Source organism: Chiloscyllium punctatum, chromosome 29 (assembly GCF_047496795.1).
Source record: "Chiloscyllium punctatum isolate Juve2018m chromosome 29, sChiPun1.3, whole genome shotgun sequence".
Lineage (NCBI taxonomy): Eukaryota > Metazoa > Chordata > Chondrichthyes > Orectolobiformes > Hemiscylliidae > Chiloscyllium > Chiloscyllium punctatum.
The window spans coordinates 4,536,472-4,564,232 of record NC_092767.1 but is presented as its reverse complement, the minus strand read 5'-3'; positions in this window follow the sequence as shown (position 1 = coordinate 4,564,232).

The window sequence follows — 27,761 nt, the reverse complement described above, 5'->3', positions numbered from 1 at the left end:
AATCACTTGCTAAAGGTCACTACGTCATACAGATAAACTACGCAATTTGTTCATCTGACCATACCTCTGTTCCTGAGTCACTAAACCTGGCTTTGAAGGGAATTCCTATCACTGGTGGCAATACTAATACGTCATCCCCACAGGAAATCGTCAATATTTCAGAGTTTTTATCTGCCACGTGCTTCATTCTATGCTGTGCCCTTCAGGTGCTGTTTAGCTAACTCACCTACTCCATCTAATCTCTCCCTCACCTCACATTCATAATCCGAGTGTGAGATCTCTGATTTCGGTCCTGTCAATTTATATTCAAATAATTCCACAGGACCTGTCACTTCAAATATTTACTTAAAGGAAGTAAACTGAGTAGATTTATTTCGGGCAAATAATTTTTCTCCAATGGCGAACAATTTAATGAGACTCCTTCATTCCAATCATTCCGGTAATCCTGACAGTACACTGTTAATATGGTCTTCAGCGTCTGATGATAACTTTCCAAGGCTCCCTGGGATTCAGGATGGGACGCCCTTGATTTAAACTGCTCTATGTCTAAGCTATCCAGGACTTCCTTAAACAGCTGATTGGTAAAATGAGACCTTGGTCTGACTGAATCTCTCTGCGGAGCCCACAGTGAGTAAAGAAAGCTACCAACTCCTCCACCTCCCTTTTTACCTTAATACTCCATAATAGAATTGCCTCTGGAAATCTGGTAGACACATCCATTATGGCTAGCAAATATTAGTTTCCACTTTTATTTTAGAAAGGGGAGCTACACAGCTCATCATAATCTACGTGAAATGTTCTTCGAATGCAGGAATTGTTAACAAAGGTTCTGGCTTTATTACTGCTTGTGACTTACCTACCATTTAGAATGTTTGACATGTACGTCAAAAAATAACCACGTCCGTGTGCATTGCAGGCCACTAGAATTGCCTCTGTACTTTAACCTGAGTCTTCTGTCCACCTAGGTGACCGCATGCAGTTAGTTTATGTGCTACCCGTAACACTGTACGCTACCTCTAAAACAATCTGGTGCACTTCGGCACATTTCCCTTCTGCACTAACCTATCGGGGTCTCCATTTTAATTTTAGCATTCTATCTTTAAGTTAACAACATTCGACAATATATTTTGATTCCTTTTCTGTGTGTGTGAATGTGTATGTGTGTGTGAATGTGTGTATATATCTGTTGTAAGTCCATTAGCCTTTCAGGACGAAACCCCTCTGCCTGATCCTCTGCCTGTTCAGGTTTTTCCTGCACCGTGACATCAAACAGTGGGTCAGTTCACTGCACATCAACTCCTTTGGCTTTTTATTACGGTTTTCCTTCCGGCTCTAACTTATGACAGTGGAATCTTGTTACTATACAGTCTGGAAAAATCCTGGGTATTTTTCTTTTAACTCCCCAATTCCCTCGTTTTCCTTTTGCCTTCTCCAATACAAGGGGTGCCACTCCCACCTTGGATCCTGTTCAATCGTTCACAAGAATAAACTGTATTCCTGGAAATAACACTCGGTTACTCACTGTCACTGTTACTTCCTCAACCTTGATTTGGCATTCCATCCTGATGTTACACAAGGGAATACTTAATTTCTAACCCCATTCCACAAATTGTTACGATCTTGATTAATATGTCAGAAAGAGTGAAAATACTTTCATCTCTCACTATTAGAGGCCGAGAGAAAGTGAGGGCTGCAGATGCCGGAGATGAGAGTTGAAAGGTGTGGGGCTGGAAAAGCATAGCCAACCAGGCAGCATCTGAGGGGCAGAAGAGTTGACGTTTCAGGCATAAATTCTTCATCAGGAAAGTGGGAGGTGGGGTAAGGGAGGGGGAAGGGGGCCGAGAAATAAATAGGAGTTTGGGAGTGGAGCTGGGTGTAAGATAGCTTGGAAGGCGATAGGTAGACGCAGGTGGGGTGTGATGGTGATAGGTCGGAGAGGAGGGTGTTGTGGATAGGTGGTAGGACAACTAGAACCCTCAAACTAGAACCATCATCAACGTTGACTCCACCAAATTCCAAATCTCCCCTCCCCCAACCTCTGCCAGATTGAACCATTCAATCTAGCACTGCCCTCTTGAACTGCCCTAACTGGCCAGCTTCCTTCCCACCTACCGACTCCACCCTCCAAACCGACATATCACTATTACTCCCACCTACATCTTCTTATCGCCTTCCCAGTGACCCTCCCACCAGCCCAGCGACTACCCTCGTATTTATCTTTCAGGCCCATTGTCCCCCCACCACATTCCTCACAATCGGTTTCTGCCTGATATTCCATTGTTCTGCTTTTCGGATGCTGCCTGATCTGTTGTGTTTTTCCAGCGTCTCACTTCTCAACTATTAGAGATTGAGCAGATCCCATATCTCACAAAATTATAACTTCTTGTCCTTCTCCCCCTGCTCTTTCGAAGCAAACTTTATCTAATGAGGCGAATTCGTTCAGAGATCAGGTACCGACTCCATACCCAGACCCTGCCTCGGCTGTGAACTCTCCTGCAGCTCCTCGCTCTACTTGGGGTCTCCTTTACCAGTTTCACTAATGCCACTGGCTTAGCCTCTTCTACCGCATCTTTCCCCAAAGTGCCTTCCTTCAACGACCATCACAGTGAGTCCCAGCTTACTTCAATGAAAACACCTTTTCCCAGTGCCCTTCTTAAACCATCAGCACTGTCATTTTATGTGTTCCACTCCCTTATACTGAGAACACCTGAGGCCTTTCACCTCCTTTCAACCCCTTTGGGCTTGTTTTTTCACCTGTGGTAAACTATTGTGCACTACTGTTCGCTTTGTAATGTGTGAACTTCCCTTCTCCCAATTTCTATCCCTCATAGCATGAAAATTCTCCTGGAAGCTAAATTTCATCTCATGCACCAATGCATATTTACCTGCTATTTCTGCCGCGTTTCTCGCTTCTTGAACTTTCTGTTCATGCACATGAATTTTTACCATCTCTGGAAGTGAGTCTTTCAACTTCTCCAGCATAATAATCTCCCTTCGAGCCTCACAGGTCTTATCTATTTTTAAGTCCAGCACCCATCTATCAAAATGACTGTTGTTAATTCTTTCAAACTTAACATAAGTCTGACCTGATTCCGTCTCTATTTTTATGAACCTCTGTCTATATGCTTCTGGTACCAATTCATAACCAATCAAAATAGCCAATTTGACATCTGCATAATCTCTTGATCCCTCATCTGACAGCGCTGCACATGCCTCACCAGCTGTGCCCACCAGCTTAGTCTGAACGAGCATTACCCACAAGTTCACTGGACACGTCATCTGCAGAGTCGTTTTTTTCAAATGAAATAAAAAAGGTTTTGACATTTTTCTCACCGAAATATGGCAAGGTACTAACATAGTTGTATACATCCCGACGTTCTCCCTTCATCTCCATCCTGTTAATTTAACCTTCTTGTCTAATTCCCAACTTCTGAATCTCAAATTCTCTCTCTCTTTCTTCTTCCTCTCCTTCACTTTTTCTCTCTCTCTGTTTCCGTCTCTTTCTTTATCTTCTAACTTCAGTTGCCATATTTGCAATTTAAGTTTTATTTAACTCGACTGCACTTGTCTGTTTCTCTGACACATCAAAGTGCTTTACAAACTCCATTACAATTTCAGCTTTCCTTGTGTCCCTGGTTAAACCCAATTCCAACCTATTTGCTAATTCTAAAAAATGTCCTCCTTTTGTCTTTCTAAACTTTCTTGGCAAATTTGGGAACCTCTTTAGTAATGTTAAAAGCCTTTTCCCTCACTTTTAATTTAAACCACCACCAGTAAACAAAATTAAACAGATTTTCCGACCGGTTTTATTTGAAGATCTAGGTCACTAATTGCAACGTGTTGGAATTTGCTGGGACATTTTGTACCCGAAATCTGTTCAAATCTGTCCAAGTCCCATACGGCAGGGCCCCAAACTGTGGATACATCTATGTCAAGCACTTCTGTTAATTAAAACCACAAACCTAAAAATCTCACCTCACCTCGTAATGTGTTAAAACATGAGTGACAAAGAACTCCCAAGTTTCACTAATAAAAGAAAAATGACAGTTTGTATGTATGCAAATTAGCTCGCTGTGCTTGAAGGTTTGTTTTCAGACGATTCGACACTATGACAAGGTAACATCATCAGTGAGAGTCTCTGCTGAAGTGCTGGTGGTATGTTGCGCCTCTCTATTTATAGGTCTTTGGTTCTTAAGATGGGTGATGTCATTTCCAGTTGTTTTGTTTTACAAGAGAATGTAGATGGGATCTAAATTGATGTGTTTTTTGATGGACTTCTGGTCAGAATGCCATTCCTCTAAGAACGTCCTTGCATGTCTTAGTCCTTGTATTGTCCCAATCAAAGTGGTGCCCTTCTTTGCCTGTATGTATGGAACATAGTGATAATGGGTCATGTCTTTTGGTGGCCAGTTGGTGTCCATGTATCCTGGTAACACGACAACAGGACAGTTTCAATTGCGGAAGAATGATTTTATATACACTTTTTAAATAATGTGTGTGTGCAGATAAGTAACATTTTTCATATGTGCACAACACATTCTAAATGAACAACGGAGACACAGTTAACAAAAAGTGATGCATATGATGTATACAATTGATAAAACATTAAAACATCATTTGATTCTCATCTAAAATGATATGTTCCCCTTCCCTCAACGTTCCCTGTTTTTTCTGGAATTCTCCACTCCAATCTCTCATTCTTATCAGGATGTGTTATAAATTCTTGCTTCTGGTGTCCCAACTTATTTCAGTTAATCCCCTTTCTACCAGAATTCAATACATTGGCCTGTTGGATACTTTCCAACGCTAGTGTCTGTCATATTATTGGAGATAAAAATTCTGGGATCAGAGCCAGCATTTGAACACATTGCTCTGTTGTACATGCACTATACAAAGGACCACAGCACATAGGAATTGCCAAAACATTGAGGGATGTGCATCTACTTCTTTCGATGATCTAGTTTTCTCATTTTTCACATTTCCTCATCTATGTTGTCTCGCTCTTTCTCTCTTTGTATCTAGTTAAGAAATTTACCAATTATTCTTTGCGTCTCCTCTCTCAAAGCTCCTTCTTTCGGTTTATATCTATTGGTCTCTTCTTGATGTAATGTGATTATAATTGAACAATGTAACTACAATGACATGTGGGAGGAGCTGGCCAGAGTTAATTGGAAGGGGAGCCGAGCTGGGCAGACCATGGAACAGCAAAAGCAGGAATTTCTGGGGATATTTCGGAGGATATCAGAAATTCTCCCAAAGGTGATGAAACATACTCATGGCAGGACAAGGCAACCATGAGTAATAAGGCATCAGACCAAAAGAGGAAACATACAATGTGGTGAAGATGATTGGGAATCCAGGGAATTCATTGGCTCGGAATCTACATAAGGCTGGCATCACTGACACTACAGAGCTCTTAATCATGGTCAGGGAGAGAAACAGAGGAAACACATTCACTTTAAACAAAGAAAATGGTATTTCTCAAGGAAAAGGATTCAGATGAATTAAACAATTGAATTAAAAACAGTTAATTGGTTTTGCAGAATGTGTCAGATTGAAAGCATGACCCGGGAAGAGACCTACAGCAGAATGACAGTATGAAAATGGAAGTGTCACCACATCAGAAACCAGAGTAGGTCACTGAGTACATGACTGATGGGTGAATGGGTCTCGATGTGAACTAAGGGACAGACAGCAGAATTGCATTACAGATATTGCATCTCAAAACTGCGTATTTATGTCGTGCTGTAGACTACAGCAGCAGGAGAAGCAAAACAGCATTCAACCACAACCTGTAACTTTTAGCCTCTAATAATATCCTCAGTCTGCCATTACCATCAATATGATCTATGTTTCAGTAATGACTGTGGGTGAACATGACTGGGTCAGAACCACGTGAACCTAAACCTGACGTGAACCCATTAAAGCTCCCACATTTGACCAACAGATCTGATTGAAGCTCCGCAATCCTGTCACATTCTGACATAAATGGTGATGGATGATTAAACAAATGACTGGAGCAAAGGGCTCCACAAATATCCCCTTCCTCAGTAATCGAACAGCTCTGTACATCAGTGTAAAAGACCAGGATGTGGTAGCTGCACCAACCTCAGCCAGAAGTGTGGAGTTGATGATCCACCTCACCCTCGCCATGATACCCACAGAATCACAGATGCCAGTCTTCAACCAATTCATTTTGCTGTACGTGACATGAAGAAACAGCTGAACACAGTACGTACGAAAAAGGCAATGGACCCTGACACCATTCCTGTAATAGGACTGAAGACTTATGCTGCACAACAAGCCATGTCCCTGGGGAAGCTGTTTCATTCCAGCTACAACTCTGACATCGCCCTGGTAATGTGGAAAATTACTCAACTATGTCCAGTTCCTAAGAGGATTATAATTACAATCTGACCAGTTACCTCCCCCTCAGTCCCACCACGACAGTCAAATTGGTGGGAGTTCTTTTTGACAGAGTTATAAAGCAGCACAGAAAGAACCTGCTCAGTGTGATTTCAGATAGGTCCCCATGTAGAGATGGTGCTGCTGTGGAAAGGTCACTGGATTACTAATCCAGACCAGGCTAATGCTCTGGCAGCTGGTGTAAGTTAAACACAATTGACAAAATATTAAGATGCAAAATCTGGTGTCCGTAAACAGTGATCTTCAAGCCAATGTCGATTGTACACACCAATTTGCTTCACAAATGTACTTTCAGAAAGTGAATCTCCTGTCCTTTCCTGTTCTGTCCTAAACGTGACTGCAGACACACAGACATGTGATACACTCTTCAATGGTCTCTGAATCCGCCAAACCAGGCATTCTATTGTATCAAACTGTTCCGAGATCTAAAGGATAAAACCGGACAGAACACCCGGCCCCAGCCTCAGTATCGGAGAAAGGGAATGAGAAACACAGTCCTGTTGACCCTGCAGAGACCTCCTTCCTAACATCTGAGAGCTTGTGACAACATTTACAGACTACATAGAAACATCCGGAATGGAGTAGGCCATACAACACATTGAGCATTCCCCATTCCAGTTCATGTTCAAATATGTACACAATGCACTTTTCCCACACAATGTACACATCCCTTAATGTGATTAACTGTGGGAAGCTATAAAGTAGGAAGTGCAGTCGTCCATTTGGTCTGTCGAGTTTGCTACCCAATTCAATATAATGATACCTGACCCTTTATTTCCATATCGTTCTCCTTCTCTCCCACAATTCCTTTACTGTCTCTCAATCCTTATTTATACTCAGTGTCTTGGCTTCCAGGTTCGAGTGCATTCCCCAGGTTCACCAGTCACTGAGTGCAGACATTTATTGTCATCTCATTGCAGAATGGTCTGTCTGTACCTAATACTGTGGACCCTTGTTTTAGACACCACAGCCAGGGGAATTATTATCCCTGCTTCCAATCCATCTCAGCCTGTCAGAGTTTTATAGATCTCACTGAGATCTCCACCCATTTTCCTAAACCCCATGGAATGCAGGCCCAGTCGCCCCAATCTCTGCTCCCACAACAAGCCTGTCATCCTAGAGATCGGTCTGGACATCCTTCACTGCTCTCCCTGAATGTCAGGTTTGTCCTTTATTATGTACCGAGACCAAATCTGCAGAATACTGCACAGTGTTTGAGATAGGGTCTCACCAAAGCCCTCTACAGCTGCAGTAAGACACGCTTACTCCTGGACTCAAATCCCCCTGAAATGAAGGTCAGCACATCATTGATCTTCCTATCTGGTTATTGCTCCTGCAATATTGCTTTCAGTGACTGGTGTACAGGTAGATCCAGATCCTTTGCAATGTTACAGCTCCCCACTTGGTAGGTCTTTGTTCACTGGGCAGCGTGTGATTGCCATTCCCAGTACTGCCTTGTGGGTTCAGACCTCACTGTGCTGCAGGGACCTCGGAGGGCCGCGCAGAAGGAAACAACAAAAAGGCCCACACGTCGCTTTTCAGATCAACATGTTTCAAACAATCCCTTTTCAAACGAAAAGCTGCCAATCTCTTGTTCCCACCAAAGGGCACACTGTCACCTCAACCCACCTTGCTCTCCATCTGCCACGTATTTGCCCATTCACTCCACTTGTCTTAGTCACCTTGAAGCTTTTTTACAACCTTCTCACCCACTCACTATCCAACATCCTTTAGTTCTCTCAGCAGGTTGGGATATATTGTATTTGATTCCGACAATCAAATGTTTAATGGGTATTGTGAACAGCTGGGACCTGAGCACCGATCCCTGTGATATCCCAACAGCCTTCCTCTGTTTTATTTTAATAATATTTATTTCCTGAATCTGGGTGTGACTGGCTGGGCCAGCATTTGTTGCCTGTCCCTGGTTGCCCCTTGAGAAGGTGGTGGTGAGCTGCCTTGTTGAACCGCTGCAGGCCACTGTGGATTCAGTGACAGTAACACCATTGAATGCCAAGGGGCAGGTTAGATTGTATTTTAGTGGTGATGTTCACGGTCTGGCATTTGTGTGACGTGAATATTACTTGCCAATTGTCAGCCTGGATAATGTCCAGATCTTGTTGTATTTGAACATGGACTGCTTCTGTATCTGAGGAGCAACAACCATTGCTGAACATTGTGCAATCATTGGCAAACATCTCCACTTCTGACCTTATAACAGAGGCAAGGTCATTGATCAAGCAGCCTTGAAGATGTTTGGACCTAGGCCACTGCCCGAGGGACTCCTACAGACTTGGAGCTGAGTTGACTGACCTTTATCAACCATGACCATCTTCCTAAGTGTCAGGTATGATTCTAACCAGCAGGAGTTTGCCCCCGATACACATTGATTCCAGTTTTGCTAAGACCCCTTGATACCACACTTGGGCGAAGACAGCCTTGATTTAAAGGGCTGTCACCCTCACCCCACCCCTGGAATTCAGCCCTTTTGTCCATGTTTGAACTACGGTAATGAGGTCAGGAGCTGAGTGGTCCTGGTGGAGCCCAAACTGGGCGACATTGACCAGGTTATTGCTGAGCAAGTGCTGCTTAAAAGCACTGAGACCTTCCACCACTTTACTGATGATCGAGAGTAGACTGATGGGGTGGTATTGGCCGGATTGGATTTGGTGTGCTTTTTATATACAGGAGATACTTGGGGTAATTTTCCATGTAATCGGAGAAATATTGTTGTAACAGTATTGGAACAGCTTGGTGAGGGCAGTGACAAGGTCTGGAGAACAACTTTTCAGTACTATTGCCAGAATATAGTCAGGGTATGTACCCTCTGGGGTATCCAGTGTCTCCAACTGAATTGGGATGTCGCGTGGAGTGAATCAAATTGGCTGATGACTGGTAACTGAATTGTTGAGGCCAAGATGGATCATCCACTCAGCACTTCTGACTGAAGATTGTTGCGAATGCATGAACGTTATCTTTTGCACTGAAGTGCTGGGCTCTTCCATCATTAAGGATGGGGATACTTGTGGAATCTCCTACTCCGATGACTTGTTTAATTGTCCATAACGATCCTCTACTAGAAGTAGAAGGACTGCAGAGCTTAGATCTGAACCGTTGCTTGTGGGATCACTTAGCTCTGTCTATGACGAACTGCTTATGCTGATTGGCACACTGGTAGTCATGGTTGGTGACTTCATCAGGCTGACACCTCATTTTCAGGTATGCCTGGTGCTGCTCCTGCCCTCCTGCACACTCCATTGAATCAAGGTCGATCCTCTGGCTTGATGGTAATTGGTGTGAGGGGGATATGCCAGGCCATGAGGTTGTGCGGGAGTACAATTCTGCTGCTATTGATGACCCACAACATATTATGGAAACCCAGACTTGAGCTGCTAGATCTGTTCAAAGTCTGTCCTATTTAGCATGGTGACAGTGCCACCTAAAATGGTGGAGGTTATTCTCAATATGCAGGTGTGACTTTATCTCCACAATGACTATGCAGTGGTCACTCTTACCCGATACTGTCATGGACACATACTTCTGCAGCTGGCAGATTAGTAAGGCTGTGGTCAAATATGGCTTTTCCCTCTTGTGTGTTCCTTCACCACCTGCCGCAGACCAAGTCGAGAAGTTATATCCTTTCGGACCCAACCAGCTCGATCAGTAATGCTGCTGCCGAATCAATTCTGCCGAACCAATGCTGCCGAACATTGCCGAACCAATGTCCCTTTTTGTGGACATTGACATCCCCCACCCAGAGTACATTTTGTGCCTTTGACACCCTCAGCGTTTCCTCCAAGTGTTGGTCAGCATGGAGGAGTACTGATTCATAAGTTGAGAGAGGCTGCTACATGGTAATCAGCAGGAGGTTTCCTTTCCCATGTGTAAACTAATGCCATGAGACTTCATGGGATATAGAGTCACTGTTGAGGAGTCCCAGAGCAATTCACTTCCAACTGTATCCCACTGTGCCACCACTTCTGCTTTGTCTGTCCTGCTGGTGAGAGAGGAGATATCTGGGGAAGGTGATGTGGAGTCTGGGACATAGTCATACTCACAGAATCAGACCTTAAATACAATGTCAGGCTGTTGTTTCACGTGTCTTTTTATTTCTATTCACTGTTTCCTGCCAGCTGTCCCATTCTAGAAACATGTCCATATATTCGCCCCAATCCACTCAGATTTGATTTTGCAAACTAGGCTGGGAGCTTTACCAAAATTTTTCTGAAAGTCCATGTGTTTTACATCCATTGCTTCTCTTTCATTTGTCTCCCAGTCTGTTTCTCAAACATAATTCCCATTTTACAAATCGATGTTAGTGTTGTTTATGACCATTACTTTCAGTCCCAATAATTTCTCGCAAACCATTTACTTACTATGTTCTATGTTCCATGTACTATTTCGTTTTCCATACCAGACTCGGTTTTCCTGGTATTGTCAGAAAGTTCTGTGAAGACAGAACTGAACTTGTGGATTCATAGTTTTGCCACTTCCCTGTTTCGCATTCTCCATTCTCTGGTTTCAAACTGGAAAAAACCTGCACTGTTTTTTTCATACTTCTCGCATTGACATAATTTGACAAGCTATAATAGTTCACTCTTATAAACATTGTGAACATTATCTTCAGAAACCCATCAATTCTTGTCTTAAGCTGCTCAATCATTGACCGTCCACATCATATACTCACAGGAGCATAGTCTCTGTGGAACTGGGGTGAGATGGGGGAAGGGGAAATGAGAAAATTGTTGAAGTCCACATTGATGCCCTGGGGTTGAAGTGTTCTGAGGCCGAAGATGAGGCTTTCTTCCTCCAGGCGTCTGGTGGTGAGGGAGCGGCGGTGAAGGAGGCCCAGGACCTCCATGTCCTCGACAGAGTGGGTGGGAGAGTTAAAATGTGACTCGTAACTGCCCGCTGGGCAATTAGTAATGAGTAATGAATGCAGGTCCACCCAGTGATACCCTCAACCCGTGAATGAGTACTGCAAAAAACCTTGACTCCTGCTCTCCCTACCTGACATATGCTTCCCTCTTATCCATGACCAGACACTCAATTTCTCCCGTCCTCCAGCATTCCTTACACCTACCAGCTTTACCCTTCACCCTAACAGGGACAGACTGTCTCTGTGGTTTTGACATCTCCTTTTTGAAGGCTTCCCTGTTCTGAGCTGGCCCCGTAACTGCGAATATCTGTTCCAATCCAGTTTGGACGTTCTTGCTAATATCATCAAAATTGGACTTCCTCCAACTTAGAGCGTTACCTTTTAGACCCAGTTCATCCTTTTCCATCTGTATTTTGAAACTAATAGAATTATGATTATGTGTCTCAAAGTGGTTCCCCACTGATAGCTCAGTCTCCTGCCCTGCCATATTTCCCAAGGGGAAGGTGACGTTGAGATCCTTCTCTGTGATGGAGAGCATTGATCAAGCAGCTGCAGCGTTGTAACTGGGATTGGGGTCAACATTGTACTTCGTCTCATTGGGTGGATCGAATCATAATTTATCTCAGCGCCATTTTCATTGAGTGTGACAGAGGGATTGTCTGCACAAGGTCGAGCTAATTTCCTGGTGCTACCTTATCGAACTCACCTCATTAACTACCTACCCCACCCCATGGTGTCCCTCTCATTCAATGCCAGCCCTATTCTCCCACCCATCATGGCTGGAGGCACTCACCATCGCACTGATGCCCCTGGTTATTCCGTGATCCCTGCCACTGTTGCCATCTTTAAAAGGCCAGTTGAGCTTTTTTGATGTAGCTGGTTTGTACAGTTTACCCCGAGCATGGCAGATAAGGGGGAATTACACCACAGTTTGTCTAAAGGGGCACAGAGGTCCTGGTAGATGGGGTAGTAGAGAGGGGGACCATTCTCTTCCAAGAAAGGGTCACACTATCAGACCCACCGAGCATGGTCTGAGCTCCCCACTCAGGTCAGTGCAGTATTTGAGGTCTGAAGAAATGTCTATAAATACAGGACAAGCATCAATAACCGTCTCCGCTCTGTTAGGATACGGGTCACCTTATTCCCTCTGCTCCCTCACACTCACTGTATATCTGTTGCAGCAGCGACCCAGAACAACATTCATGCTCCACCACTCTCACTGCTGCTTGCAGTACCTTTCCTCTCTTTCTCTCTCCCCATTATTCGCCCCCACCACACACACACTAATAACATTGCATGGATACAACACTGTGGACTGACTCCCTCCAGACACCTCACCATATCTCCCCCCACCTACACCAGCACTAACAGCAGAGGTACCCACTCGCACCCTCCCTCCCTCCGTCCCTCCCTTTCTCCCATTCCAGGAGAAAGAGCCTGGAATAGGACAGTAAGGGTCAAGCCGAGTGGTGGAGTGCCCGATATCCGTTCCCTCACGTCCACCCTCCCCCTGCAAATTTTCGGGGGAACCTGGTACAAGCCAGAGAGGACTGGAACGCCTCGAGTGGAGATTTTGAAACGTCCCAGCAACTGAGTAAGGAGCAATGTTCAGTGAAGGGCAATTCTAACTTTAGACCCACTGGCAGCTCCGTTTCCCCCCGGCACAACTTAGAAGCCGTGGCCCTGATGCAATCTCCCTTTTGTGTCGAGCTGGTACAAATGAAATCCCCACGGTCTCGTTAGGCAGGAGGGTGGGCTCACAACACATCGTCACTATCACATCCCAGGAAAGGAGCACGGACAGTCCCTCCTACCCCTCCTCCTGTAAACAGCTCAGATACTGAAATGAATCTGTGAGATTTACTGCCCACTTGTCCTGACATCTTCAGTAACCTGTTCTCAAATACATCCTGGCCTTTTGCTCCTGCACCTCCTTTATAACGGTACAACCTGTTTTATATTGTCTTTCAATGTCCTTCCTACTAAAGAGCATCACCTCACACTGTGTTGCATTGATCCTCATCTGCCATACACCTGAACACTACATCAACATATAACTTTCCTGTTGGAGTTCCACACCGTCCTCAACAAACTTTACAATTCTTTCAGGTTTGGTATCTGCAAATATTGAAATTGTCCTACAGTCACACTCCACATAAAAATACTGACACACACGAAACAGAGCGAGTGAAATATTGACACACTCTACAGGTCTATATTACTGTCAATGTATAGAGAGTGCTTCTATGTGTCTGTATTCGTGTCTGTATCTGTGTGAGTTGGGTCTGGCAGTCTCTGTGGTGTTTAAAGTGATGTAAAATCCCCCGATATGTGTTCTGAGTAAGGATCACTCGATCCAAAACGTCAACTTTCATTTTTGTCCAAAGATGCTTCCAGAGCTGCTGAGATTTATCTTGTTTTCAATCTCTGTTGCACCCCCACCCCGATCTCCCACCCCCAACGACACTGTTATCGCGGTGCTAAAGTGTGTAAACGATCAGGGATTCAGTCTGAGAGGGATAGAGGGAGGGCAGCAGCTCGCAGAAAAATCCAACCTGAATTTTTATTGCACTAAACACACACACACGTGCATACACGCGCGATCACACACTCACGCACATGCACACACTCGGTTGGTTTGGAGAGGATTGTCATTGTACTTAGGCCTGCAGAGTGGAACATGTTCGTGTGGAGAAATGTCTGCGCTCCTTCTGCAATGTGGAAATGTTTTGTCACTGCGTAGTATTTCCAACACACAGTTTACACATAAAGCATATTTCCATTGCAATTATATCCAAGCAGTTCCGAGTGAGCCACTTTCCAAGGCGATGAGAGTAATTTTAATGCACTTCCTGTAACTTGCAATTTTTAATGTTTTACTCTTACAAGTAATCTTACATTTGAGAAAGGATTGAAAAGACCTAAACTAGACCAGCAGAGTGTTGGCTTGTATCACTTTTAGAAAAGAGGGAACTGGAGAGGAAGGGTGAGTGGTTTTGACCCAGTTTCAGTGATTCACACCAAAAACAAGAACAGTTCCCATTGCACAGAGATGCAGAGACAGAGATCCACACACTAACGCAGGAACACATGTAACTACCACAGAGAGCTAGAAATGCAAACAGAGGTTAACAGAGACATATATAGACACATAGGAATAGACAAACACGAACAGAAATATGCATACACATACTTGGACATGCAAACACACATAGACTCATCGAGTTATACAGGGTATTTGCAAACAGGCCTTTCGGCCCATAGAGTCCATGCTGACCATAATCCCAAGCTAAACAGGTCCCACCTGCCTGCGCTTGGCCCAGATTTGTCCAAATGTTCTCTTATTCTTGTACATAACCAAATGCGTTTTAAATGTTATAACTTCACCCACAATCCATCACTTCCTCAGAAAGTACATTCCCTTCACGAACCACATGCTGTGTAAAAATGAATCACCTCACAGGTCCTGATCAGGTGGACCCAATAAATTTGTAGGAAGCTAAGGAAGTGATTGCTGGGATGTTGTCATCATCAATAGCCACAGGTGAGATGCTGGAAGTCATGAGTTTGACTAAAGTTTTGCTATTAAACAAAATGGAAAGAAAAAGCCAAGAACTATAGATTGGGGAACCTGACATTAGTGATGGGCACGGTGTTGGAGGGAATAATGAGCTACATGATTTAAATGCATTTGGAAAGGCAAGGACTGATTAGGGATAGGCCAAAGTGAGGACTGCAGATGCTGGAGATCAGAGTCTAGATGAGAGTGGTACTGGAAAAGCACAGCAAGTCAGGCAGCATCCGACGAACAGGAAAAGCGACGATCTGTACAAAAGCCCTTTATATGCATCGTGAAATGGGGGTGTGCGTGGATAATCATGTCACACTAATTTGATTTTGTTTTTGTTGAGAAGTAACGGACAGGATTGATTATGGCAGAACGCTGGATGTGATCTATATGGACTTCAGTTAGGCATTCGACATAGCTCCCCATGGAGACTGGTTAGCAAGATTAGATCACATGGAATACAGGGAGAATTACCCAGTTGGATACAGAACTGGCTCAAGGGTAGAGGACAGAGGGTTGTGGTGGAGGGTTGTTTTGCAGACTGGAGGCCTGTGACCAGTTGAGTGCTACAGGGATTGGTGCTGGGTCCGCTACCTTTCGTCACTTATATAAATGATTTCGATATGAACATAGGACAGTTAGTACGATTGCAGATGACACCAAAATTGGAGGCGTAGTGGCCAGCAAAGAAGGTTACTTCAGATTACGACGGGATCTTAATCAGATGGGCCAATGGGCCGAGGAGTGGCAGACAGAGTTTAATTTAGATAAATGTGAGATGCTGCATATTGGAAAGGCATATCAGGGCAGGACTTATACACTTACTGGGAAAATCCTGGGGAGTGTTGCTGAACAAAATGATCACAGAGTACAGATTTATTCTTCCTTGAAAGTGTATTTGCAGGTAGATAGGGCAGTGAAGAAAGTATTTGATATGTTATTGGTCAAGTCCATTGTGTATATGCGTTAGGAGACTGGACTGCGACTGTACAATACATTGGTTCGGGCCACTTTTGGATTACTGTATGCAATTCTGGTCTCCCTGCTCTGTAGGAAGCATGTTGTCAAACTCGAAAGGGTTCAAGAAGGGTTTACACTGCCATGATTGGAGGGTTTGAGATACAGGGAGAGGCTGAATAGGTTGAGCCTGTTTTCCCTGGAGAATCAGAGGAGGAGGGTTGATGTTAGAGGTTAGTAAAATCATGGGTACAACGGATAGATTGAATAACCAAAGTCTTTTCACGAGGTAGTGCAGTCAAAAACTAGATGGCAAAGGTTTAAGGTTGGATGGGAAAGACAAAAAAGGGCTCTAATGGGCAATATCTTCATGTAGAGGATGGTCCGTGTGTAATGAGCCTCCAGAGGAAGGTATTGAGGCTGGCACAATTACAACATTTAACAGGCATCTGGATGGACAGATGAATGGGAAGGGTTTAGAGGGAAATTGACCAAATGCCGGCAAATGGGAGGAGAATAATTTTGGCTATCTGGTTGCCATGGACATGTTGGACCAAAGGTTCTGTTTCCATGCTATACAGCTCTATGACGCAATGTCTTTTAAGAGACTTCCTCCTCTTATCTTAAAACAATCCCCCACTCGAGGGACAAGACACCTACCATTCAACGTTACCGATACCTCTTATGATATTAGAAACCTCTAAAAGGTTAATTCTCAGCCTCCTACGCTCCAGTAGAAAATGACCGAGTCTGTTGAGCCTGTCCTTAAATGCAAACACTCCATTCCCAGCAACATCCTGATAAATTTCTTCTGAACTCTCCCGAACTTGATAATAGTCTCGATATAACAGGCGACCAGAACTGCATAAAGTCCTATAGGACATGCCTCATGGATGTCCTGTGCAACCTGAAAATACCGTCCCAACACCTGTACTCAAAGGACAGTCCACTGCTATTCGTCATTTATGTAAATGATTCGAATGAGAACATAGGAGATACAGCTAGTAAATTTGCAGATGGCATCAAAATTGGAGGTGTAGTGAACAGTTAAGAACGTTACCACAGAGTAAAATGGAATCTTGTTCAGATGGGCCAATGGACTGACGAGTGGCAGATGGAGGTATATTTAGATTAATGCGAGGTGCTAAATCTTGAAAAAGCAAATCAGAGCATGACTTATATATGATAAAGTCCTGGACAGCGTTGCTGAACAAAGAGACCTTGGAGTACAGGTTCATATTTCCTTGAATGTAGAGTTTCAGGTAGATAGGATAGTGAAGTAGGTGTTCAATATGCATTCCTTTATTGTTCAAACCACTGAGTGCAAAAGTTGGGAGGTCATGTTGCGGCTGTGCAGGACATTGGTTAGGCCACTTTTGCAACATTGCGTACAATTCTAGTCTCATTCCTATCGGAAAGATGTTGTGAAACTTGGAAAATTTCAGAAAAAAATTGATAAAGATGTTGCCAGGGCTGGAGGATTTGAGCTGTAGGGAGAGCCGGAATAGGCTGGGGCTGTTTTCTCTGAATCATTAGGGGCTGAAAGGTGAATTATAGAGGTTTATAAAATCATGAGAGGCGTGCATTGGGTAAATAGACAATGTTTTTTTTTCCCGGGGTAAGCGAGTCCACAATTAAAGGGCATAGGTTTAAGATGAGAGGGGAAAGATTTAAAAGGAACCACAGTGGCAATTTTTATGCTTAGAGGGTTGTATGCGTATGGAATTAGTTGCCAGAGGCTGGTTAAGGTAAAGTATTTGAAAAGAAACATCTGGATGAGTATATAAATAGGAAGGGTTCAGATGGATATGGGCAGGTGTTGGCAAAATTGACAAGATGAGGTGAGGGTATCTGGTCGACATAGACAAGTTGTACCAGAGGGTCCGTTTCCGTTCAATACATCTCTATGACTATGTCTATACAATGAAGAACATCAAGTGAAGCACCTTCATAACTATCCTGTCTACATATGAAGCAAACTTCAAAGAATTATGCCTGAAACCCTAGGTTGATCTGTTCTACAACACTACCAATGGCTCAACATTTAATTGTATATGTGATTTTTTTTGTTTGTTTTACCAAAGTACAATACCTTGCATTTATCAACATTAAACTCCATCTGCAATTTAGCCCAGTGAGTGAGAATACTGGGGAAGAAAGGCTGGAAAATAATCAGTTACCTTGTATCATTTACTGGTTTTAGGAAGAGGGCAGTCACACGTTAGAGATGGGAAACAGTGATCGTTGTTTCAGGCCAGAAAGTAAGCTCTGTTTTTGTCTCTGGTGTTCCGTGTTGATATTTATTCGAGATCCTTCATAGTGCAGTGTGTGTCTGCAGGATGTCATTCCCTCATATTTTAGCCTACAGATAATAGCCATTTAATCTGGAAATAATAGACAAGTACTTAAAGATGTTCATAGTTTATCTCGAAGGCAGAGCACATAAACTCGACATCCTCCAGTTGAGGCAAGTACCTTGCATTTTTTAACAACGTTATTATTTTAACTGGGTAATTCAGTGGAGTGAACCAGATTTCAATAAATCCATACCGATCTGGAAGCTGGCATTTAAAGTTAAAAATTTGGGCATGGTTTAGATTTTGTGCAGTCGGTAGTATCCCTGCCTGTGAGGCAGAGCTCTGGATTCTATTCCAATTCCTGAACTTCCCTGGAAGTGCCCCTAGCTCGAGACCAGATTGTCTGGATTCAGGTGCAGCATGTCAGAATAGGCTGATGAACGAACACACAGGAGAATAATGCTGCAACTTTTGGGGCTATTGTGGAGTGGTGGTAGTGTTCCTACCTCTGGCCCCTATAGGGTCAACTGGAGGCCAACTCATCCAACTAGAGGTGTTTAATAATATGTCTGAACGCATTGACTAAAATGATTTTAAAATTGTGGTTTGATCGAGATGGAAGAGGTGTCAGTATTGAATTTCTGAATTTAAGCCCCGAATGCCTGTAAGCACAGACCTTGGTGGGAGACATATTTGCACCTTCTAGAGGTTTATAAATTCATGAAGTGCATGGATAGGGGGTGAATAGTCAAGATCTTTTCCCCATGCTTGGAAGTCCACAATTAGAAGGCATAGATTTAATGAGAGAGGGGAAATATTTTAAAGTGACGTCGGGGCAACGTTATCACTCAGAATGTGGAGCGTGTACATAATGAACTGCCAGAAGAAGTAATGGAGGTAGGTATAATTACAACATTTAAAAGGAACCCAGATGGATATATTGACAGGAAGGATTTAGAATGAGATGTTCCAATTGCTGGCAAATAGATTAGATTCCCTACAGTGTAGCACAAGTCCACACCAACTCTCTGAAGAGTTACCCATCCAGAACCATCTCACCACATTCACCCCGACTAATGCACCTGACATTATGTGCAACTTAGCATGGCCAATTGACATAAGCTGCACAACTTTGGACTGTGGGAAGAAACCCACGCAGACACAGCTAGAATGTGCAAACTCCACACAGTCAGTCAGCTGTGCCAGCAATCAAACTCAGGTCCCTGGTACTGTGAGGCAGTAGTGCTAAGCACTGAGCCACTGCACCACCCCAAGTAGGGCACGATTACTTTCAGAAATCAGGTTGGCATGCACGAGTTGGTCAAAAGTGTTTGCTTCGGTGCTGCACAACTCTTCAGATTCATCAAGCCATTTGATCATGGTCCCTGTGTAATCTTCACTGTCCACTATATAGCCAAACTTGGTTTCATCCACAATCTTTCTAACCACGCCTTCTATAATTCTCATCTGAATCATTTGTCTAAACGTCAAAACAAAAATGGATTGAGCAGAAGTTCCTGTGGAACACTACCGTGCACAGTGTCACAAAGCTGGTCCCTTTTCTCTAAAAGCTTCCTTTTCTCAAAGATACTGTGTCCTTAAATTTTTTTCAGAGGCGACGTATTTTTTGGGAAGGAAACACTCAAGTGGCCAGTCACAACTCCAGGGTGTCAGTGGACACCCGCGTGCTCCTTCTCCAAGGACACCCGGGCCATCAGAGGCGACGTAAATAGTTCTCGGCTCCAAGGTGATTGGTTTGGTACAGAGATTGAACGGTTTTGTGATTAAAGGTATAATGAAAGGGGAGTGGTCAGCTCTCGAGGTGAGCAGTTCAGTCCAGAACCAGTTTGCAGTTTATCTCTGTGGACAGGCTCTCTCTCTCGCTCTCGCTCTCTCTATCTCTCCCCCTCCTTCTGCCCTTCTAACTTTAACGTGCAATCATTTGTTCCATTTGTACTGTTTTTAAGGGGGGTTTGCTTCTTGGGATGGTTGTGTACTTCCAGAACAGCTAATTAAGTCTAGCTTGAATAGATTGAGTTCTGTAGGGGTTCTTTATTCTGTTCTTTATGTTTCATTGTGTAGTTTTGTGAATATTTTTTGTCTATGTTAAATCCTGATAATTTTCACTGTGCACTTACTGAAACAAATTACAAAGTTTTAGTCTGCGTTGCCTGCTCAAGAATATTTTGAGTGGTCTGGCCTAGTCCATAACAACAGGCCTCCAGTCCGAAAAACAACCGTCCTCGATAATGCTGTCTCCTGCTATTAGGGCACACACACACACACAGACACGTACACGACACACATACACATACACACGCACCCAGACATACACACACAGACACACATTCCTGAAGATGGGCTTATGCCCGAAACGTCAATTCTCCTGTTCCTTGGATGCAGCCTGACCTGCTGCACTTTTCCAGCAACACATTTTCAGCTCTGATCTCCAGCATCTGCAGTCCTCACTTTCTCCTCGAAGACACACACAGAGACACACACACACACGCACAGACGCACATACACAGATACACACACACAAAGACACGCACACAGAGACACACAGACACATGCACACGCACAGACACACACACCCACAGACAACACATGCACACACACACACACACGGACGCACAAAGAGACATACACGCACACACACACAGATACACACGTGCATGCGCGTGCCGCACACACACACATCTTAGAGTCTAGGATATAACTCGATAAGTTATGATTAAAGATGGGTTCAAGGCTTGTTGTGAGAGGTTAGTAGAACTGGCTTGAAAACATGTCATCCATGATCAATAGTTCAGTTGACTGGATGGGCCAAATGGCCTTTTTACTGCTCTAATTTTGTACGCACTATGGGACGTGCATTCGTCTGTGTTAGTGTGTGTATTTGTGGGTGCATGTGTGTCTGTGTGTCCGTGTTTTTGTGTTTCTGTGTTTTTGTGAGGTTGAGTGTGTCTGTGTGTGCACGTCTGTGTGTGTCTTTGAGTTTGTCTATGTGTGTCTGTGTATGTATCTGTGTGTGTCTGCATATGTTTGTGCTCCTCATTACTTTTAGTAATGGAAATATCAGTGTACATTTTTGTAATTTCTACAATGTTTGTCATTAACCTTTACATCATAGCTTGAAGAACTTTGTTTTAGTCATGAATTTGTTATTTTAACAGAGAAGGAAATCTACATGACTTCTTCCTCGGACGACCCTGACCCAATGTGTGACCTATATTATAAGCCATATCATCAAACTGGTAACACCGATAATTTGCTGTGACCAATAGAGGAGTGGCAGTAGAAAAGAAAACAGTTACTCAACAACCCAGGGAATTCTGGACCGGTGAGCCTGACATCAGTGGTGGGTGAGTTGTAGGACGGGATTCTGAGGGATAGCCAATTGCATGCATGTTCAAAGGCAAGGCTTGATTGGGGATAGTCACCATGGCTTTTTGCATGAGAAATCGTGTCACACTAATTTGACTGAGTATGTTAAAGTGGTAACAAAGATTGATGAAGGCAATGTTGTAGATGCTTTCCATATAGACTGGAGCAAGTTCTTCGACAAGATTCTGCATATTAAGCAAGTTAGCAAGGTTAGGTCACATGGGAACCAGCGCACCCAAGACAATTGAATAAAAAATTAGATTGAAGGAAGGCGACAGAGGTTGGTAGAGGATTGCTTTTCAGACTGGAGGCCTGTTACCAGTCGTGTGCCACAAGGATCAATGCTGAGCCCACTGCTTTTCATCATTTATATAAATGATGTGGATGTGACCGTAGGTGGTAAGGGTAGTAAGTTTGAAGATTACACCAACATTTTTGGTGTTGTGGGTAATGAAGAAAATTATCTCAGAGTGCAATGAGACCTCGATCAGACGGGCCCATGGGCTGACGATTGGCAGATGGTGTTTAATTCAGATAAATGTGAAGTGCTGCATCTTGGGAAGCAAATCGGGGTACTTAATAGAAATTTATTGGAGGATGTTGCTGAGCAACGAGACGGAGAGATGTAGTGCAACACTCCTTCAAAGTGAATAGTATAGTGAACAAGGTGTTTGGCATGTTTGCCTTGATTTGTCAGATAATTGAGTTTCGGAGTTGGGATGTCATGTTACAGCTGTACAGGATGTCAGTGAGGCCACATTTTGGAATACTGTGTGCAGTTCTGGTCTCCCTGCTGTATGAAGGTTGCTGTGAAACTTGAAAGGGTTCAGAAAAGATTTATAAGGATGTTGCCAGGTTTGGAGAGTTTGAGCTATAAGCAGAGGCTGAATAGGCAAAAGCGATTTTTCCTGCAGAATCACGGACTTAAGGCTGACCATATAGAGGTTTATAAAATCATAAGGGGCATGGATTTTGTAAATAGACAAGGTCTATTTCCCAGAATAGGGGATTCCAAAAATAGAGGGTATAGGTTTAAGGTGCGAGGGGAAATATTTTAGATAGAACTTAGAGGATTTTTTTTCATACAGAGGGAGGTGTGCATATGAAATCATCTGCCAGAGGAAGTGATGGAGTCTGGCATCTTGATGGGTATCTGAATAAGGAGGTATAGAGGAATATAGAGGAATATAGAGGATCAGATTGGGATGTCTGGTCAGCATGGACAAATTTGCATGCTATATGACTCTTATAAGAGGGATGAGGAGACATTCTAAACAGGCATTTCATGTGGGAATTCTCTTCCCCACAAGTTTGAGATGCTTCTTTGCTTACTTTGATTCAAAGCTGAGTTAGTTAAATATTTGGCAGAGAAGTGAGTCATGGATAACGGGATACAGTCAGGGAAGTGGGGTAGTGACCATAACCTGATCAGCCACAATCTTAGTGCCTGTTGGAGAAGGCTCAAAGTGTCTAATGGCCCACTCCTGCTCTTTGGTCCCATGTTTCTGTGTTCCATTCAGTCTCTCAAACCTGCTAGACAAGGACAGTTAGAAGCTACTTACTGCAATACCCGAGTGCACAGAAACACAGGAGACCATTCAGCCCCTCAAAACTGTCACACACAATTTGGACTGGTTTGGAAAATGTAATTGGAAATCCCAGGTTGGGTATCAAAGAGGTCGCACATCTCTCTTTATAGAGCTTCCCCTCTCTGCAACATCTGCTTCATATGTTGGTCATGTTGTAGACCCAGTTTCACTGTGAATACAGCCCCAACACCTCAGCCAGAGATGGTCCAGACAATCTGGCAACATTCAATAACAGAGCTTCCAGAAAAATAACACCCTCTACTTTCCAATAATAGAATATGAGAACCCCACAACCAGGGGTATGTCATTCATCCACACGCCGCCCTCCCCCTGCAAGCATGTCTTCACCCACAATAAGATCAGAAGGTATAATATCCTCTTTCATGTCCAGTTCTTCACAGCCCTCAACTCTAATTGGTCAAAAAGCACTCATTACCCCCACACTTTGACCTATTGAGATGAGCAAAAGACGTGAACACAAGGGCTCAGGGAAGAGTGACTGGCCCTGACATCAAGGCATCATTTAACTAAGGATGGTCTCAAGGAGCCTGAGCAGGATTGCGCTTAATGGTAATGAGTTGGAAACTTCCCTGGTTAGAGTGATTTAAAGCATAAAGCACAATGATTGTGGTTTGTGTACATGTAGTCCTGAACATATCTGCAAAAGATCCTCAAGGTATCTTCCTCAGCGCAAACATCTTCAGCTGCTTCATAAAGATTAGAAGTGAGGGTGTTCATTGAAGGTCACACAATATTCAGGAAAAATGTTCCCCTTCAGCTCCTGAACTAGTCTGTGTCCATGTGCAGCAAGATCTGGACAACATTCAGGCTTGTTCTGTTGGAAGTATCGGTAACATTCATGCAACAGTGCTGCTGGGCACTGCACATTTCCACAGTTAAAAGGAAGAAAGTATTCAGCGCCTCACGCTGGCTTCACAGGAATATGAGGAAGTCACTCAGCTCAATGAAATTATTGGCAAAGTTTATAGATAGCCCATTTAGTGCATCCAACGAATTATACAAGAGGAGGGGTCACGTGTTATAGAAGACCGCAGAGCTTCTCAAAAATATTTGAAGGCTTGGCCTAGACTCTATCAATAATGAAATGTTCTGATACAGTAATATCCCATAAACATGTACTTGGCAAAAAGGAAAGATCAGACACAGATTGTCAGATACAGTTCTCCAATCTAGGAAGGAAAACAGATCCACTGAAGCTTCCAACTCTGTGGTGACCCCAATAGCTTCTGATGTTACTGAGAAACCAAAACACTTCCTGTAATGTGGCTGCCAGAACTGCACACAGTATTCTATCTATGGCCTAACCAATGACATGTTGAACTCATATTATGTCGCCTCGATGAAGAAACACTATGCCTACAGTCCCGTGTGATTTCTTAACTGGCTATTACACTGTCCAGTCACATTCAGGGATATGTGGAGAAACACCCTCTGATCTCCCTCGTGTTCTGCTATTTATTGAATTCTCCCCTGTCTAGTTCCTTCATCCAAAGTGCATCACATCCTATTTATCAATGTTCCATTCCATCTGCCATTGATCTGACAATTCCACCTGTATCTTCCCTTAACATAAGGCCTTCCTCCTCACTGCCAACCACCTGGCTAATCTTTGTGTCAAACACAAAATTACTTATTACGCTCAGCCCCCACCCCCCACCACCCCCTCCACATTAATATTTACATCATTTATGAATACCACAAATAATTAGATACATTACACTTCTCGCTGTGGTACACCACCAGACACTGGTGTATCGCTACAACCTTCCCAGTGACTTGGGACCACATAGCTCTTTTCTAGTCCTCTAGCACCTCCCTTGTGTGTTCAGATTCGATTAAAATTTTAGGTCAGGACATTTCCTCTCTTGTCTCCAACAGCATCCTGCGATACAACTCATCTGGACTTTACATCATCCAAAACCATTAATCCCAACTTGCATCTTATATCAATTTGCTCGAGAACTTCCCAGTCCATCTTCTTGAATTCTGTACCAGCATCTTCCTTTCTCAAATAAAACAGATGTGAAACTCTCATGTCGCAGTCTATCAATGTTCCCCAGTTTCACATACTGATTACCCCATTGGTTTCGATATGGGTCCGAATTTTTTCCTGGTTATTCTGTTCAGCTTGTTTTTGTAGAACATCTTGGGTTCCCCCTAACTTTGCCTGCTGCACTTCTCCATGCCCCTGTATTAGTCAGTCTGCTGTGGGTGAATTTTCTAAGTTTCCCTGAGATCACCTCTCATTCTTTGAAACAGTACTGAACACAGGTATAATCTCATCCACACTGCATGCAGTCTGTGCAGAACGCTTTTACTTCTATATTCCAATTTCCGTTAACTGAAGGCCAACTTCACTTTTACCTTTCCGTTTCCCAAAGTCGCCCCTGAACCACTTGGTTCAATTTTATTTACTATTCACTTTCTGAACTCTTAAACATCCACCTGAATATCTAACTATATCACATCCAATAGTTTTCCATTGTCTCCCCCTACAAGAAACATCTTCAAACCATTTCAAAAAAAGTTTGTTAACAGTGATTATTCAGGTGAGATCCAAGATGGCGGCGATCCAGTAGGTCTGCCCTGCTGAGCTCTGCACTAGAACCCAGACAAAGTTTTGCATTCAAAATCTCTTTCTTCCCTATTGTGGTAAAATCGGAGGTTTTTGATCCCCAGTATTGCTCTATGCCATTTTAAGTGAGTAACAGAAAATAACTAAGGGAAAAGGATCATGAGGATCACAACCAGCAGGGCACCGCAGCAATGGATACACCCACGGCTGTGACGTCAGCCTCTGCAAACGCTCCAGGAGAATTATCTGTGGAGTAGAGCCTGGCCTCAGAGTTCAGAGCCTGCGAGAGAAGATTGATTCAGCGATGAAGGAGACCTGAACCAGGCTGGAACTGATCTCAGCCAAGCTGCAGAAGCAGGATCAGGAGACGCAGTGTCTCGGGCCGTGCATCGTCGAGGTGGAACAGTGGATCGCGGCTTTGGAAACCATGGCAGAATCCTCGGCGGGTCATGTCGAAGCCCTGGAATGGTAGCTAAGGGCCTTAGTAGAGTAGGTCAACGACCTCGAAAATCAGGGCAATCAGAAGAACATCAGCCTGGTCGGGCTGCCAGAACTAGAAGAAAACGGCCAGCTCGTCAACTTCTTTTCGTTTCTTTCACTTACCGCTGAATGAGAAAGTGGGTTTAGCGATGGTGGGGGTGGTTACATTCTGTTTCACCCGGACTGCCTGATGTCAAAGTTTGGATGGGACAAATTTAATTTTCTTGTTGTAAGACGCATGCAACTTTTGAAAACATTGTTTTGCCTGGATTTGATGAGCGGCTTCAGCTCGGAAGAGCCATGGGGGATTAATGGGTAATATGTACACGCTCTGCAGGAAGGGGGGATCTCTCCACTTATTTGTGTTATATGTTGGCTGATTTTAGAAATATTTGTGAGAAGTTTTGCTTTGGCTGTTATTGTAGTTATAGTTTCAAGTTTGTATGAACTGTTTACTGCTTTCACTTGACGTGCTATAAATGGGGTTCTTCTCCCAGTGGCTTCTTCGGATAGATATGGCTAACCGCTTGTTTAATGGTGCACGTGGAACCTTAAGGAGAGTCACTCACTCATTAAGAGAAGAAGATAATTTCAAGCCTCAGAAATGTAGCCTTGCTGCAAGAAACACATCTAACTGATAAGGAGCACTTAAAGTTACAGCAGGGAAGGTTCGGTCTGGTGTTTATTTCATCCTTTAATTCGAAAAGTAGAGGAGTAGCTTCACTCATTCATACAAACCTTCCACTTCAGTTGTTTGACCAAATTAACGACGAACGTGAGTGGTTTCTGATCCTTAAAGCTTTAATACATGGAGAGGAATATGGAACATTGTATAATATTGCCCCACCACACACCCCCAAATGCGCTCTCCAGGTTGATGACCCTTGGGGAACATTGTACAATTAAAAGGGAGACTTTAACCGACTTTTGGACCCTGAAGTGGATAGGATGTCAAGGGGTCTCACGGGTATTTGCCCGCCATCAAGGCAGCTGGTGGACCTGAACAGGGAGCTGCGTTGGTGGACGTTTGAGATGTCTTCACCCTGAAGGTAGGGGCTTCACCTTTTTTCTAACCCACGTAAGTGCTATACCAGGATTGACATTTCTTTGCCCCATTGGACTTTTTTAAATTTGATGCTGCCCTGCAAAATTCTGATCATGCAGCAGTGTACGTGGATGTTCAGGCCGATGGCGATGGGACAGGCTCGCAGCACTGGCGCATGGGTCCTTGCCTCCTGAAAGATAGCAAATTCATTGAGTACTTTTCGCGGGAATTGAAGTTTTTAATGGGACATTAACTTGGGTACGGCCAGTAATCCATCTGTGTTCTGGAATACTGCCAAGGCTTATGCAAGGGGTTTGATTATTTCTTGCTCGGTGACTCGGAAGCGGCAGAAGGGACAGCAGTAGCGTATGCTCAAGGCTTGGCTGAAGGCAGCTGAGACTGCATTCTTTGACAGACTGTCTGTAACTAAGTTGCAGCAGATTACAGTGCTCCGGGCTGCTCTGAACACTGCGCTCACCCAGACCGCAAAGAGGGAGATTTCCTTTGCGAAACAGAGGTTATTTGAGTATGGTGCTAAAC